The 17,467-nt window shown below is 43.3% G+C and overlaps 1 long non-coding RNA gene across 1 annotated transcript; it reads left to right on the top strand.

Annotated features, from left to right (window-relative positions):
* Positions 1–890: 890 nt before the first annotated feature.
* LOC127294177 (uncharacterized) lies at positions 891–4,621 on the top strand. The gene is made up of 2 exons (XR_007846415.1): positions 891–1,419; positions 4,323–4,621. It is a non-coding gene; the product is annotated as an uncharacterized lncRNA (long non-coding RNA).
* The last annotated feature ends 12,846 nt before the right edge of the window (positions 4,622–17,467 follow it).

The raw sequence follows: 17,467 nt of genomic DNA, 5'->3' as shown, positions 1-17,467 counted from the left end.
TTTGGCCAACAAAATCCTATTAATTCAAGGTTTTCATTTGCTACATGTGCATGTGAATAATATTAACTAACTATAATTTCCTTAAACGTAACTGACAAGGGGCCGCTAAGTGTAGCTTCTACAGTCCAGATTAATAATTCTCCTTTTTATGTCATTTTGCAAAAGCCATATGAGTATAGTCTATTTTGCATCCAACTCGTCACCTACTAAAGTTGTTGTCATTATGTTTGGTAATTGCTTGAGGGGAGTTTCTAAAAGATTATGGGCTTATTGGTCACTCTTGCATAGTCATATTGATATTATTGGTCACTATGTTCTGTCTATGTTGGACAATATTCGAGGCACACTCGACCGAAGCAGCCTTTGGAGCACGCGAGTGGGGAGGTTACTAAGTGTCGGCGCGCCCCAAATTCCTTTGAGGGACTCTTTGAGGGTCGCGACTGAAGATGATCTAAGGATTTTTTCCCCAGCTTAGGTGATGACTTAGTATCCATGTTGCTGCATTATGTGCTTCTAGCGCGAGGAGTGTGTTTTCTTTAAATTTATGCAAGTATAAATTTCTATTGGGGGTTTGTTCCTAGTTTGCGCATTTTTTCCTAGTTTTCTTCATATTTGATGCAGGTGCCAGAAGCTTCCCTTTGTGGTTGTATATTTAATCTAGATGTACATGGTGAATAATCGATAAAAACTTTCATTCCAAAAAAACCACAACAATATCACTGACTTTGTAAATTTACTTAACTATTTCCCAATTTCTAACTATTGCCTGGGCACGCTGTAGTTTTACACGGTGCTCCCCTCTCGCGGTCGTCGGATCGTGATCGAACGGCTCGAACGAATCAGCGCAAGCGAGAAAAAAGAAAAACGATTACCACTTCCCCGTTGCCCCGTTCAAAGTCAACTTCGTCCTCAACTCCTCTCCTCTCTTCACCCGTGTCTACTTCCTCTTACCCCCTCGTCGATCTCCCCACTAAATCAGCCTCGTCGGCGACGAGCGGTTCGCCGGGAAGCCGCAGGGTGGTCGTCCTGGTGGGTGGGAGTGGTGGAGCAGCCTCTCTGCGGACGCGCGGATCGACGCGTCCGAGGCGGGCGCTGGGATTCGACGCATTTGAGGTGGGGTGGACGGGCTTGGAGGCGGAGGCGAGAGGGCATCGGCGGCGTGGTGCTGCGTCCAGGCTGCGGTGTACTTCTGTCTTTTTTTTTTTGAGCTGGTGAGAGCTTGGATCTCGGGTGTTTACCCATCCGGTTGTTCCTTTTCCGCGGTGGTGATGTAGGGTCGATGTGCTTTAGATTTTAGTTGCTTAGCGGTCGATTTGAATTTGATCGTACTTGCAGAGACATAGCCCCGGCTGGAAGATGTGAAGGCTATGGTGGCAAATTCTTCGTCCAATTTTTAGGACTGAACGAGTGTTCCAGCAGGTATACTCGTAGCAGTCTCCTTCGTTGCCATGCTCCATGGACGAGCTGGCTCCGCCCAACGCTTGATTTGTACCTCTGTATCTAATATATTTCTGTCACGGTGGTGCTTGTAGACTAGTTTCAGCGTCGCTGTTACATGCCTCTGTTTCAATTCATGCTGACAGTTTAGAGCATTAACAACATCCTGACAGTCACACTCCATGGTTATGGGTTGGTTGAGAGTGGCCTCAATCTTCATGCTTTCTAGGACAGCCAAGGCTTTAGCTTCTTCTGCTAATTGGCATCGCAAAATAGAGCCTCAAGCAGATATGATAATTTCCCCTGTATAGTTCCTGGCTATTGCCCCCATTGCCCCGTACCATCTTCAGAAATGAAGGAGGCGTCGGTGTTGATTTTCAGCCGACCTGTACTAGTATTGCTCCAGGAAATGCAAGATTTTCTGTCAGTTATAATATGATTAGTAGTAACACGTTCAGGAAAAAAGCGTGATCTTCCCTATTCCTTTATGGTTGTGTTCGTTCCAGCCATTCTTGATCAAAATGGTGGTGTTAAGATAGTTTTTAATGAACTAAGCTGAGTTATTGATCGAAGCATCGCCTATGCCGAAGATGGTGTCGTTGCGCAGATGCCACACCATCCACCATAATAACAAGAGCTTTGATCTCATTTCCATTATCTGATTGTCTAGGATGACCCATTGATCCTTAGTTTTCCCCGCGTCTTCTTCTTTGGGTAGATGCCAGACCTCACGCATAGCCTAACGAAGGGCTTGAGCTTTGGTGCATGACATGACCGCACAGAGTTCAGGTCATACATGTTTCTCCATACCATAGTATGTTTTGATGCATTTTTATAGTGTGCAGCTATGTGCTCTGAGTTTTTTCTGTTAAAAAAGCACTTATCGCATGTTCAATTTTTGTTGTGAAGCAAATGTGTTCTTAAAATATGCTATGGATGTAACAGATCCACTCAATCAATAGTACCAGATGTATTTTTTTATACACGGGGTGTAGGTTTATATTTTCCACTTTGAAGGTTTTGATCATAATACACACTGGCTAGTTTTCTGAATATCATGTAGGATGTAAATTTTATACAGTAAATACATCCTGTTTCGGACGACTGGATTGTCTTGCCTAAACGTAGGCTGTATATTTCATATTCCTGAGTTTTTTTCATAAGGATATACAATATGATCTTCCAAAAGTTAATTGGATGGAACAAACACATGAAATCATTAGTATTAGATGTATTTTTTAAATGTTGGATGTATGTTCTCATACATGAACGATAACATCATTACTATTATATGTATCAAAATACTAAGTATGTTTTTTGATCGCTGCTTGTACAATAGCTGGATGTATATTTCCATGTTTTAAGAAGTAATTTCTATGTAACAAACTAATAAAATCATTAGTACTAGTTGTAGTTTTTTCCACATGAAGATTATTTTGAGAATAAATGGTTAATGCATAATCCGTAGCATGTAAATATTAGTCATTAAATACGCCCTGGTTAATGAATAATCGATTGGACTTCATCGTCGCCTTTGAATCATAGGTTGATAGCGCGTTTTTCCTGTTGACACCTCCATGTCAGCGGTGTTGCTCCCAGTAACTTGCTTGCCATGCCTCGCTGGTTTAGTTACATCTAGAGCTTGTGTTCAGCTTTGATGTCAAGCTTGTTCCATAAGTGGTGGTGCCTTCTCTGCTGTCCCGAGTGTGTTCCGTGTAGTGTAGTTGTGCTCCTGCTTTTAGTTTTAGCTTGTTGTTTGATCAGCTTTGCAAGAGGTTCTCCTCAACACCTCTTATCGTTCGGCCGTGATGGCTTTATTAATTTAAAGTTGGGCTTTATAGCCTTTTATCTATCAAAAACTCAACATGGTAGCTGCCTGATGCAGACCACAATTAGATCGGTTTGAACATGTGGATTGAACCCGTAGCTGGGAACTAGTTTGGATGGGTTTGTGTGGAAAATTTATGGTTTGGTTTGGATCCTAGTATGCAACATTTAGTTTGGTTGCGACAGGTTGGTACACACATTGTACTATTTGGGTTGGATTTGATCTGGTTTGAAAGCATTCCCAGCCGTAACAGTAAGGGATCATCTAATTTTTTGCTTCAACTGTAAGTAAAATTATGCATATGGATGTATTATTATGTCCTTATTGTATCATATGATGTACTTTTATATTCCTTGAAGTTTTGGTCAGATTAAACTCTAGGTTTCTTGTTTGATTTTTTTATTCAACATGATGTATTTTTTATAATAATATTGTGCATACAGGATGTATTATTGTATCATAGGAAGTACTTTTGCATCCCTTCAAGTTTTGTTTCACATTACACAATAGGGCTCTTTCCTAATTATTTTTTGATTCAACATGATGTATTTTCTCGTTAAAAATTTGCATATGGGATGTATATTTCTAGTCATATGATGTTTTATTTTTATTCTCTCGAGTATTGGGTCAGATTAGACAGTAGGTTTTTGTTGATTCAACATGATGTATTTTTTATTCTGATGCATGTTATTCTTACATCCCTCGATTATTAATTTTAATCAAAACCACATCAATGTGTTTTTAATGGTATATGTAGTTATACAACCAGTGAATTGTATATGTTGTTTTCGATTTATTCATGTAGTTGTTAATAGTTTTTGATGTATTTTTCCATGTAATATATTTGCTAAAAAATATTTACACAAGCAATCTGGATGTAATTTTACAACTATCAGCAGCCATGTGTTTTTACTGTGATGTAATTTTAGTATAAAACACAATAGGTTTATTACGTCCATCTATTTGTTTTCATTTTTATCTAATACTCCCATTTTCCTTGGTACGTAGATTTATAGATCTAACTCATTTTCTCTGCCTGTATTTTTTTGAACACAAGATTAATCCACAGATGTAAATAAAGCCAATATATTTACATCTACGTGGCAGCAGGGAGAGGCCTGGTACTTCTTGTCGATTACGTAGGAAAAACATTCATCTACGGGTTGCAAAGCAAGCGATGTATTTTGTTACACTAAAAGGACGATGGTGCAGTTGATATTTACTTTGTGTTTTGCCGACTGCAGATGTGAATGTATTTTTTTACTGTACAAGATTTACACTTTTTTCTTCCATGTACTACTGACAATGCGTCACAGAAGGAGTACTAGGTCGTTGGGCTTTTGGGGTCTGCATTAATTGTGCTATCTGTACAAATCATGGGAATGCTGTACACGGCACACTGCGGTAAGAAGAAGGAAAGGGTGGGCGGCCAAACTTCCCCTTTTAGTAACGCGCGGGTCAGTTCTTTCCGTTTTTGGGAGGGCACTGTGGAAGACTACACGGTGCAAGGGCACGTGTAGCCACGATCCTAACTATTTTTACTAACAAGGAAATAACCACCCATAAGCTATCTCAAACATCAATCACCAACAGGATACAACCAACGTACGTTGACATATGCTTAACTTCATGCTTGCCGCTGCACACACAACAACTTTTACATGCTTCAACCGTTTCATCTTGATCCGCTGACACTGACAACCCACAACTTAGCTGTCCATATACAGCCTCTGAGACATCGTCAAGTAGCCCAAAACCCGCTCCATGTGGAAGCCAAACAACCATTTTCCATCCAATGAGAACAGAATGAGTGAGAGAGAGAGCCGCTCCCTCCCCTCCCCTCCCCACGCGCCTTGGTCGACTCAGGCCGAGGCGGCCAGCTTCCCCACCCACAGCCCCCCTTTCCCCACCCACAGCCCCTCCTTCCTTCACGCCGGCGCCCCCAAGGATGGCCTGCCAGCGGCTCTGGTCGGCCTGGCGCTGCTCTTCGGTTCCATCACGCCGGATCTGGTGGCAGGATCCGTCAAAGCGGGCTGATCGAGGCTCGTTGACCCTGCGCCGGCCATCTCCTTTCCCCCAGTGGCGCCCCCGCGTGGATCTGCGCCGGAAGCCCCCTCTCCACCTTCCTCTTCAAGCGCCTTGGCTAGCTCGAGACGCCCTGGCAAGGGGCATTCAAGGCCCTTGGCGTACGCAGCAAGCGTTGGGGCGCAGTCTCTGCGCGGCGCGGAGCAGGAGGCTCTGCCTCTGTAATGTCCCAGGTTTAGAGACAATCGAGGGGTAGATTTTAGAAAGGGATGTGCATTGCATAGTAAATTCTGGGGAAATTTCGCGCTTTTAAACAAAAACTGCATCGAAGGGGGACAAGTTTCTCTCTCGACACCTTACAGGGTTAGGGTTTCGAGAGTGCGACAAACTTGCATCTCACTTCATAGTTTAGGGTTTTTAAGAAGAGAGGGGAGAGTTGCATGATTGAATTCTTGACAAATGACATGGTTGAATTTAAACCAATGTGGAATTTGAATTTCAAATTCAAACATTAAATAATAAACCTCAATAATTCAATTATGAGAAAATACATTAAGTAAATAATCAATAATACACAATATGAACTATTATAATAAAGAAAAGCTCATTAGGGAAAACTTTGAGCTTTATTAATTAACACATAAGATACATTGTCTTTACAATATTCTTAATGGAAATAAATGAATATTACAACACATTACAAGAATTGGTGAAATTGAAACAATACAAGAAAATGAAAAGAAAAATACAAGTAATGACCCTAGACTAAATACTACAAGATCATCTTCACTTGATCTTGGATGTGATGAACTCCAAGTCCATTTTTATCAATTCTTGATCCCTGCACAAAAATCATAACAAAGAGAAGTTATGCCAAGTGGCATAGCCACTTGGCAGGTTAGAAGAATAAGGAAAATGAGAGGATATGGATCAGCTCTGCCGAGCTGATCATCTCTCAGCCAAGTGCAAGGTATCAGGTGCACACACACACACACGAGGCAGCTCACACGCATGTGTGCATGTTGTACAACACACAAGCGGAGAGGAGTCACCAAAGTGACCAGGCCAAGCTGTCGACCAGAGAGAGCATGGGAGCATCATATATAACCTTTTTTGAGCCAAACCCTAGCTCATTCATCGACAGGCTTCACTGGTAAGAACACAAGAACTCAAGAACACATGAACAGCCACTGCTGTTCAATCTGCTAACTCACCACAGCACTGAATCAAGCCCACAAGATCACCAGGAGGAGCAGGGCAAGTAAATCAACCACAAGAACAACACAGAAGCAATCCTCTACACCAACACTCATTTTCTAGGAGCTGGAGTGAGGTATACATAAAAGAACCTGAGCAAACACATGCTTTGCTCATCAATAAGCATACACAGGCATCACAGAATCAAAGAAGGGTAGAAAACCCCTGTTTGTGTCATCATCTGGCCACAAAGCCATTTGGTGCAAGCAAATATGGGTAAAGACTCTAGGAAATCATCCTATGGGAACATCGGTCATGCAAAACGATTGCATAACTGAAGAAATACAGCAAGAGATGAAATCATAGACTAGCCTAGCCCACACACCTAGCACCTACAGCTAATTAACCATCAGACTTAGACAGAATACTGTCTGTTTGATTTCAACATCAAGAGTCACTGGCAATCCAATAAATGGATCACCCAGAAAACCTTTGGTAAGCAACAGCAAGCCAACAGATAGAGGAGCTACCCTAGGGCAGCACATGACTACTGCCAGGGTCACCTCAAACCCTAGATCAACCACACCAACAAGCCAAATACAGATAATATCATCACCCTGATTGGGTTCAAAGAGGGGCTAGGGTTCCCAACCACTGTGGGCATCCATCTAGCCCTGTCACATTTAATTGGATGATCACAACTGCAGAGCAGCTCACATCACTTATCCACTTCAGTAAGATTCAGGCAAACACAGATAAGTGAACTAAGCAAATAAATTAAAACACTGAGCCTTGCGGTGATCCAATGGATCACCGCAAGCAACAGCGATTGCTTAAGTCAGCAATAGTACACACCGAGGCTAAGCACATGTATGAAGCACAAACACCTTTGGTGAGCACCGGTGAAACACAGAGAAGCACACACTTGCTCACAAGCAAGTAATGATCCACTTATCATCAAAGCATCACTTACTTTTGCTACGAGATCACTACAGCCCAAGCATAGTATCATCATCGAGGCCCAGATAATTAAATTAACCATATAATTGAACAATTGCATCACGTATAAGTGAATAGAGCATTATAATTGTATCTGTAGAAGCACTCCATCAAGGGATGGAGTTAATAATGCAACAGTTAGGCTCAATTGAGCATGTCCAGGAATTAGAGCACAGATAATAGCACATCTGGAGCGCTGGCACTTGCCAAAGGCAAGGATCATCACAGAATGATCAAGCCAAGAGCAATTCATGGCATACACGGAGAGAAATAGTATACGAGAGAATCGGCGGCGCTACTAAATTACACAGAGCACCACAGCATGCTCATGAGCACTAATTCATGAATCGCAACCAGGAAGCAATTGAGCAAGAACAGCACAGCACAGCAAGCTAGGATCTATGGCAACAGCAGAGAGCACAGCAGCATACACGCATTCACAGCAAGCACAGCAGCAGAGCACATAGGTGTAGAAGCAGAAGCACAATCGAGGTGGATGCCGTGCCATCCAGAGGAAGGAGAAGAGGTAGAACAGAGATAGCAGAGGAGAAGGCGGAGCACTTACTTGGAATAAAGCAGGTTGGTGTAGCCATGGCGGCTACGGCGGCACGCGCCGGAGCACGGCGGCGCCAGGCCAAGCCGGGCCATGGCGGTGCCACGGTAGTCGCACACACGGAGGCGAAGCCACGGCGGCGCCGTGACGCCAGGGGCGTCGGCGGCGACGAATCGCCGCGGAACTCCACGGCCTTGCGAGCAGGCGAGATGGGGACGAGTAGCGGAGGCGGCGGAGACCAGATCGACGCCGTAGATCTGGTGCGCCGTCACCAGGCGGTCAAGATCCGCCGCATCTCATCGCCGGAGATGGCCGGAGGCGGCCGGAGAATCTCGGCGAAGGCAGCGGCGACCACGGCATCGCGAGAGCAAGGAGAGGGTTAGGGTTTCCACGTGAGGAGAGAGGAGAGGAGGAATGGGCCGACCGAGCCCAAAGGGTGGCTCGGGTTCGACCTAACCCATTGGGCCACCTGACAGGTGGGGCCCAAGGGTATTTCAGTCTTTTCACAAATCAATAAATACATGAAACTTTGAAATTCAATAGAAAATTGATAAAAGCTCTTAAAAATAACTTAAAAATATGAAAAAGGATCAGCATAAAATTCTCTATTTAAATAAAATATCTAAGTGAATTTTTGAAGACAATTAAGAATAAGTCCTATTTTGATGATTTAAATCACCAGTTAAATCACACACCTAATTTTCTATAATAAAAATAAGTCCATTAATGTTTTTAGACTTTAAAAAAACACCTTGACAACATTTCAAGGTTGTATTTTGCTTTTAAACAAGTCTCTCCAAATTATTCTTAGTATTAACCTCTTACATGAAATAATAACGACATCGGAAGGGGGGAACAAACCCTAAAAACGGAATCATGCATAATTGCTTCTTTAACCATTGCCCTTATCGGACAATGATGCTATTTTTCAGAACAAGAGGACAAGGGTCAGTCCATACCTTCCAACTGCAGAACTTTGCAGTGTTCAGGCAAGTTCATCACTTGCTCATGTCATTTGAGTATTTTTATCAAATTACTTGCAAAGTATTATGGTTATCACTATTGCACAAAAATCAAAACCACTACTTTCATAACTATGAATATGACTATGTGGTGGGCAATGGAACCATGGATTGTGTTGATATGGTGGAGGTTCCATTGCACGGGCTTATATCCATGTAGGATTAAACAACAAATGTCGCCAGTGATTCTTGTGCCGTAATACCCGTGTTAACCATAAGATCCGGAGTGGGACGGAGTAGTCAAAAGTGTTTCCACCTCTCGTTCATCAACGGATGCACTTTACCGTAGACACTTGTATCTGTCGGCGGCAAGCGGTAGGCTGGGGAAGCCTTAAGTCCCCACGGCACAGTCCGTAGACACTTGTCGTGCGAAGTGCAAGCGGTAGGCTGGGGAAGCCTTAAGTCCCCACGGTATTGCGGTCTATGATGGGTTGCAGCCACCGGCGTAGGAGTGTATGGTAGAGCCCAGCACTGTTGTCGTGGTCGGGGTCCACCCTGAAATTACGGGAATAATGGGACCGACGTGGACCCAGGGTCGGCGCATGCAACAAAGGGTGGGTGTTCGAGGTAGCGGAGGAACATGATTGGCTAGACCTTATACCGGGCCTCACACCTAAGGAAGTGTGGACGGGAAAGCTGCCCGGTTGGCACCAAGGTTAAGATCTCTTATGGGTAAAGCAACACACCTCTGCAGAGTGTAAGAACTGTGACCTGTCACTCCCTGTTCCGGGATTGAGGAACTGACGCGAACGCGGCCGGAAAGGAGCTCCATGAAGTTCTAGTAAACCGGTGAAGGCTGACGGACATAGCTCTTTGAAATAAAAGCAATCTCTTGAAGAAATGTTTATCAAAACTTGCATTGGTATTAGACTTTCTGGTCTAATATCGTAGCTAGTGCATTAAACACCTTTTATCTATAATGAACTTGTTGAGTACGCTCGTACTCATACCACTCTTAAATCCCCTGCTTAGATTGTCTGAATCATCTGGAGGAGGACTACAACAGCAATGATGGAGCCGAGATCATCGGCTACGAGGAACCAGACCTCTCAGGAGGAGTTGAAGGCGTAGACTATATCATAGTCTACGGATCCGGGGAGGCTTCCGGAGGAGAACAAGCCTAGAGATATCTGATGAGTAGTAGTAGCCGAGCAGCACAAACTCTTATCATTTAGCTGCTCGATTAAATAAATGTTTAGTTTAATGAGACTATGGTATTGTAAGTTAAGTTGGGTTCGCCTCGAACCCAGGAGTTATCCTCTTAGGACCCAAGAGGAGCTCCGAGACGACTTGTGTATGTTAATTGTAATAATATGTGAATGAGTTATGGACCCTGCTATGTTCTGTTGTACTACTCTGAGGGATGTAATATTTGCGGAATGGTACTTCGCGAATGTTATATCAACGACTGGCATACTACAACATGCAGTGGTATGCAGGGTCACCACAGTTGGTATCAGAGCAAAAGCTTTGACCTTAGGTTGGAACCTAGTAAATGGGACCAAACGTTAGGAGTCAAATAGGATTAGTAAAGAATTCTCTAAAAATATGATGTATATTCAATTGAGAATACAACAATCATATCTTTTAGTGCGATAGTTCTTTATTATCTCTATTATGATGCATTATTACTAATCTTATAATCTTTCTATTTCTACAGCCAACATGGCAAGTTCACGACCGGGAAGAAACGTAAAAGTTATGGATTCCACACTGAACGAATATCAAGGAGGACTTGCTGATATCCTACGAGCCATGTTATTGGAATTTGGGTGCGATCCCCAGATTCCAGTAAAGAAGTACATGTTCTATGATGGACCGGTATTGGCCAAGTGCAGAGTAGGACTGCGACTTCCCGAATCATTGGGAATGAGCGTAGTCATGCCGGTGGAGAAGCTAGGACAACCAACACAGCCTACCATATAGCTGTTATGAGAGCCATAACCGACATACGGGAACATAAGACAAAAGAGCTTATGGATTCCGAGTTCTCCCATATTCCTCATAATCAGGAGGAAGAAGATCCCATGCTCAACCACTACAAATACGCCAAACGCAAACCCATAGCAGCGGCAAAATATATGGATAATAGCCGTAACCTCATATCATTACTCTTTCAGTTGAACCATCATCTGATAGGAGCTATTGATACGATGCTAGAGGAATTTACCGAACCCAAGGAGGAGAGTAGGGGAAAAGAACCTATGGAGAATGTAGTGCACACACCAGTTTATTCAGCTGGTGACTACATCAGCATTGATCCACTTGCACGTGAACCTACACCTGTTACACACAGGAACTTTTCTCGGGTAGTTCCTATGGGGGATACGAAGGCGGAGAGGAATCCGGAAACAACCAGCGTTCCGAGACTCCGATCGAGAATTCTAGGGGTTGGCGTTGGGGATCGGATACTGGAACTCATAGTACTACTGAGTATTATGATGGAGAGATGAATGATGACGCAACAACCCACAACCAGAGCTATCCTAGTAATGAAGGAGTGGATGGAGGATATCCGACTCAAGTTGAGTCGGGTATGAGATTTGGTAACCCTTATGGTGGGGCTACAGGAGAGTACACCCGATGGGTGGACTATGATGCACTCAACGATCAGTTTGTGAATACTGATTTCTCCTTAGGATCATCATCGGATTCGGATTACCAGCCAACGGGGAGACCTTATGTTCCAGGGTCTATTAGGAGGATGACACGTTCGACTGGATGGAAGCCTGGAATGTACCGGGAGTGAAGATCGACTAGAGTCCACCAAGGGAGGCGTGGCTATAATACACAAGTACCACGTGTATTATAGTTTGTAATATTTGTATAAATTTGTACATATACTTTAATAAGTGAGTTTGCATACTCACATCGACTCGAGTATTGTAATAAGACCACTTATGTATGTATATACAGGGTATATGTTTTGTATGATTTGGATTTGCTTCTTGATTTCCATTGCGTGACTAGTTCTGTGCACAAGGTTGAGCTCAGAAAACTTGCGCATGGAGTAATTATGAGTATCATCTTGTGTTGCAGAACTAGGGGGATTATGTCGGGAACGTTAGGAAACGAGACTGAAGCGCAGCGCATGGAGCGCGAAGCAAAAGAAAAGGAAGAGGCTGAGGGTGCAGCCAGAGATCAGTTTCCACCACCACCACCACCCATGACTCAGCAAAACTTTATCCAGTACATGCAGCTGGTGGAAGAGAGGCAGCGTGTAACGCTGGAACAGCAGAATAAATTCTTTCAAGAGTTGATACAGCAGAACAGGGTGGAGAGACCTGAGAACCCGGGAGTCACATTAGCAGACTTCCAAAACACTAAGCCGATATCTTTCGCATACGTGCCCGAGCCAATGGACGCGGAAGATTGGCTGATGGATACTGAGCGCAAGCTCAACACTGTTGGATGCAACGACCAAGAGAAGGTTCGATATGCTACCCATCTGCTATGTGGACCTGCCGCATCATGGTGGGACAATATTGTAGCCGTTTACCCGGCTGGAAAGGTATTTACCTGGGAGGAATTTGCAAGGAAGTTCAGGGAATCCAATGTCCCTGAAAGTATTGTGGAACTGAAGCGTCGAGAGTTCGAGAGTCTCGAGCAGAAGGACAAGGCAATCCTGACCTATGTCAGGGAGTTCTCAAAGCTGTCCCGGTACGCTGTTGAGGAAGTCAACACCGAGGACAAGAAGAAGAAGAGATTTACGAGGGGTTAAGTCCCGATTCAAGGTACAGCTACGGATGATGAGAGCAACGGAATTCCAAGAGTTGGTGGATGCAGCCATCACTCTTGAAGATGATTTCAAACAACTGCAAGAAGAGAAGAGGAAAAAGGCCAAGTTTGAGCCTAAGAGGTTTGTTAGTAACAAGCCTAATACCAGCTTGAGCTTCAAGCCCCGATACAGCAACAACAACAACAACAACAACAGCAACTACTACGGTAGTAGGAAGAATCAGGCATTCCAGACTGCAAATCAAATAATTTGCAGAAGCTGTGGATTCACCGGGCATCTGGCCAAAGACTGTAAGAAGCCAAAGATTATATGCTTTGGTTGTCGCCAGGAGGGGCACATGCTGAAGGACTGCCCCAAGAGAAACACTGGTGGAGGTCAATCTGGAGGAGGAGGAAATCGAGGAAACACCGGAGGCAACTGGAAGAATAAGAAGCCCTTCGGAAAGCTGAACTGTACCAGTCTGGAGGAGGTGGTCAACTCTGACCAGGCGGTGATAGGTACGCTCCAGATACTCACTCATCCTGGCAAAGTACTTTTTGATACTGGTGCAACTACATCATTCATTTCTCAACAATTCATCATCAAACATGGGATTAGTTGCACTAAGTTAGATACCCCCATAACCATACTTTCTGCGGGGGGAACGATAGTAGTAACCCATGCCAAACAAAAACAAGTCATTATGATCAATAAGTGCGCGTTTGACGCGGACCTGTTCATTTTACCGATGAAGGACATTGATGTCATTCTTGGTATGGACTGGTTAGAAGCTAATGGAGCATTGGTCGACTGTGTAAACAAGACGGTATCACTGAAAAGCCCCGATGGAAGTAGAATGATCTACCAAGGCGACAAACATACACAGATTGAAGTTGAGTTACAGCTTAACAGCATGAAGGAGGTGAAGTTAGAAGAAATACCTGTAGTAAATGAATTCCAGGATGTGTTTCCTGCGGAATTACCAGTATGCCACCGAGATAGGGAGATAGAATTCACTATCGACCTAATTCCAGGAACAGCTCCGATTGCCAAGGCACCATATAAAATGGGGCCTAAGGAGTTGAAAGAACTTAAGGAGCAACTGGATGACTTGGAACAAAAGGGATTCATTCAAGAGAGTGTTTCACCATGGGGATCACCTGTGATCTTCGTGGATAAAAGAGATGGAGGAAGAAGGATGTGCGGAGATTACAGGAATCTGAACAACGTCACAATCAAGAACAAGTATCCACTTCCAAGAATACAAGATCTATTTGATCAAGTGAGAGGCGCGGGAGTCTTTTCCAAGATTGATCTAAGATCGGGTTATCACCAGATAAAGATCAAGAAGGAGGACGTTCCGAAAACTGCCTTTGTCTCAAGGTATGGACACCATGAATACCTTGTAGTACCTTTTGGATTAACCAATGCCCCAGCAATATTCATGAATCTCATGAATAAGATCTTCATGCCATATCTAGACAAGTTTGTCATCGTATTTATCGATGATATTCTGATATATTCCAAGAACAAGGCAGAACATGCCGAACATTTGAGGTTAGTGTTGCAAACACTAAGGGAACACCAACTTTATGCCAAATTCAGCAAGTGTGAATTTTGGCTAGATCAAGTGGAATTTCTTGGTCATGTCATTAGCAAAGATGGAATCGCTGTCAACCCGAGTAAGGTAGCAAAGCAGTTCTAGAATGGGAAGCACCCAAGACTGTCAAGGAAATCCGAGGATTCCTAGGAATGGCAGGATATTATCGGAGATTCATTGAAGGATTCTCTAAGATAGCAGGACCAATGACAAAGTTGCTAAGGAAGAACACACCATTTGTGTGGTCAGAGGAGTGTGAGAAGAGTTTTCAAACTCTGAAGGAGAAACTCACCACGGCACCGGTGTTGGCAGTTCCTGAAGTTGGCAAGGATTACACCGTGTACTGTGACGCATCCAAGCATGGATTGGGTTGCGTACTCATGCAAGATCGGAAAGTGATATCTTATGGATCGAGGCAACTCAGACCTCATGAAGTGAATTATCCAACACATGACTTGGAATTAGCAGCGCGTATTTGCACTAAAAACTTGGAGACATTTTCTCTATGGAGCTAAGTGTGAGCTCTATACAGATCATAAAAGCCTCAAATATTTCTTCACTCAAAAGGAACTCAACATGAGGCAGAAAAGATGGCTAGAATTGATCAAGGATTATGATCTGACAATCAATTACACACCAGGGAAGGCTAATGTTGTAGCAGACGCCCTGAGTAGGAAAAGCACCGGAGGAGTGGAACAAGAAATATCACCGGAGTTGAGGAAGGAAATAAGTCAAGCCCAAATACAACTTTGGGAAAAGGAAGCCCATGAAGGATTATCGACGTTGCAAGTAGCCGATGAACTTAATGTTAACTTGAAGAATGAGATAATGATGGGTCAGTTGGAAGATCCATTCATTGTAGAAGAGATGAGAAGAATAGATGAGGGAAGACCATCAGAATTTTACCGCGGAGAATCTGGATCATTATGGTTTCAGAAAAGAATTTGCGTTCCGGATATTGCTGAAATTAAGGAAGTAATACTCAGGAAGCTCATCAAACCCCATATTCCATACATCCGGGAAGTACAAAGATGTACATGGACCTAAAGGAACTATTCTGGTGGAATAACATGAAAAGGGAGATAGCACAATATGTGGCGAGAATGCCATACATGCCCGGCCAGTGAAGGCTGAACACCGAGTCCGGCGGGGAAGTTACAACCTTTACCTATTCCAGAGTGGAAATGGGAGGAAATAGGGATGGATTTCATCACCGGACTACCCATGACCAATAAAAAGAAGGACATGATATGGGTAATCGTGGACCGGTTGACGAAAAGTGCACACTTCTTAGCGGTAAACCAGCAGGATAAAGGAGAGAAACTTATCAATCTTTACATCAAAGAGATCGTGAGTAAGCATGGAGTGCCAAAGAAGATAGTATCGGATCGAGGATCCGTGTTCACATCAGCATTCTTGGAAGCAGCTTCACGAAGCTTTAGGATCCAAGTTGGATTATAGTACCGCTTATCATCCCCAGACCGGTGGACAAACCGAGAGAACCAACCAGATTTTAGAAGATATGCTTAGGGCTTGTGCCCTAGACTTCGGAGGATCATGGGAAGAACACCTACCACTAGCAGAGTTTTCATATAACAATAGTTATCAAAGCGACATCAAGATGGCACCATTTGAAGCTCTGTATGGAAGGAAGTGTAGATCACCCAGGTGTTGGTATGAAGCCGGAGCACGCAAAGTGTTCGACCCTGTTTATGTCAAGGAAAAACAACAAATCATTGACATTATCGAGACAGGCTCAAGATAGCTCAAAGTAGGCAAAAGAGTTACGCCGATCGAAGAGAAGGACATGGGAGCCACAAGTTGGAGACATGGTTTATCTTAAGGTAAGCCCGATGAAAGGACTCCGGAGGTTTGGAGTAAAAGGGAAACTCGGTCCTAGATATATAGGACCTTTCAAGATACTAAGTCGAACAGAGGTTTAGCCTTTGAGTTGGATTTACCTGAAGGCTAGCTCAAGTACACAACGTGTTTCATGTGTCACAACTAGGAAATGTTTGAAGACCCCGAGATGAACCAATATCACATGATGAGCTCGAGTTACAACCAGACTTAACATATATCGAGAAGCCAGCCAAGATTCTCGAGGAGAGCTGAAACAACTCGAAACAAGGCGATCAAGTATTGCAAGATACAATGGAAGCATCATCCCGAGAGGAAGCCACAGGGAAAAAGAGGAAGACCTAAGGAAAACATACCCCGAGCTGTTCAGGTATTACAACCACAACTTCGGGACGAAGTTTTCTTTAAGGGGGAAAGGCTGTAATGTCCCAGGTTTAGAGACAATCGAGGGGTAGATTTTAGAAAGGGATGTGCATTGCATAGTAAATTCTGGGGAAATTTCGCGCTTTTAAACAAAAACTGCATCGAAGGGGGACAAGTTTCTCTCTCGACACCTTACAGGGTTAGGGTTTCGAGAGTGCGACAAACTTGCATCTCACTTCATAGTTTAGGGTTTTTAAGAAGAGAGGGGAGAGTTGCATGATTGAATTCTTGACAAATGACATGGTTGAATTTAAACCAATGTGGAATTTGAATTTCAAATTCAAACATTAAATAATAAACCTCAATAATTCAATTATGAGAAAATACATTAAGTAAATAATCAATAATACACAATATGAACTATTATAATAAAGAAAAGCTCATTAGGGAAAACTTTGAGCTTTATTAATTAACACATAAGATACATTGTCTTTACAATATTCTTAATGGAAATAAATGAATATTACAACACATTACAAGAATTGGTGAAATTGAAACAATACAAGAAAATGAAAAGAAAAATACAAGTAATGACCCTAGACTAAATACTACAAGATCATCTTCACTTGATCTTGGATGTGATGAACTCCAAGTCCATTTTTATCAATTCTTGATCCCTGCACAAAAATCATAACAAAGAGAAGTTATGCCAAGTGGCATAGCCACTTGGTAGGTTAGAAGAATAAGGAAAATGAGAGGATATGGATCAGCTCTGCCGAGCTGATCATCTCTCAGCCAAGTGCAAGGTATCAGGTGCACACACACACACACAGGCAGCTCACCGCATGTGTGCATGCTGTACAAC

Source organism: Lolium perenne, chromosome 4 (genome assembly GCF_019359855.2).
Source record: "Lolium perenne isolate Kyuss_39 chromosome 4, Kyuss_2.0, whole genome shotgun sequence".
NCBI classification, from domain to species: Eukaryota; Viridiplantae; Streptophyta; class Magnoliopsida; order Poales; family Poaceae; genus Lolium; species Lolium perenne.
Note: the sequence above shows the minus strand (reverse complement) of the source record. Positions and strands in the feature narration are given on the sequence as shown.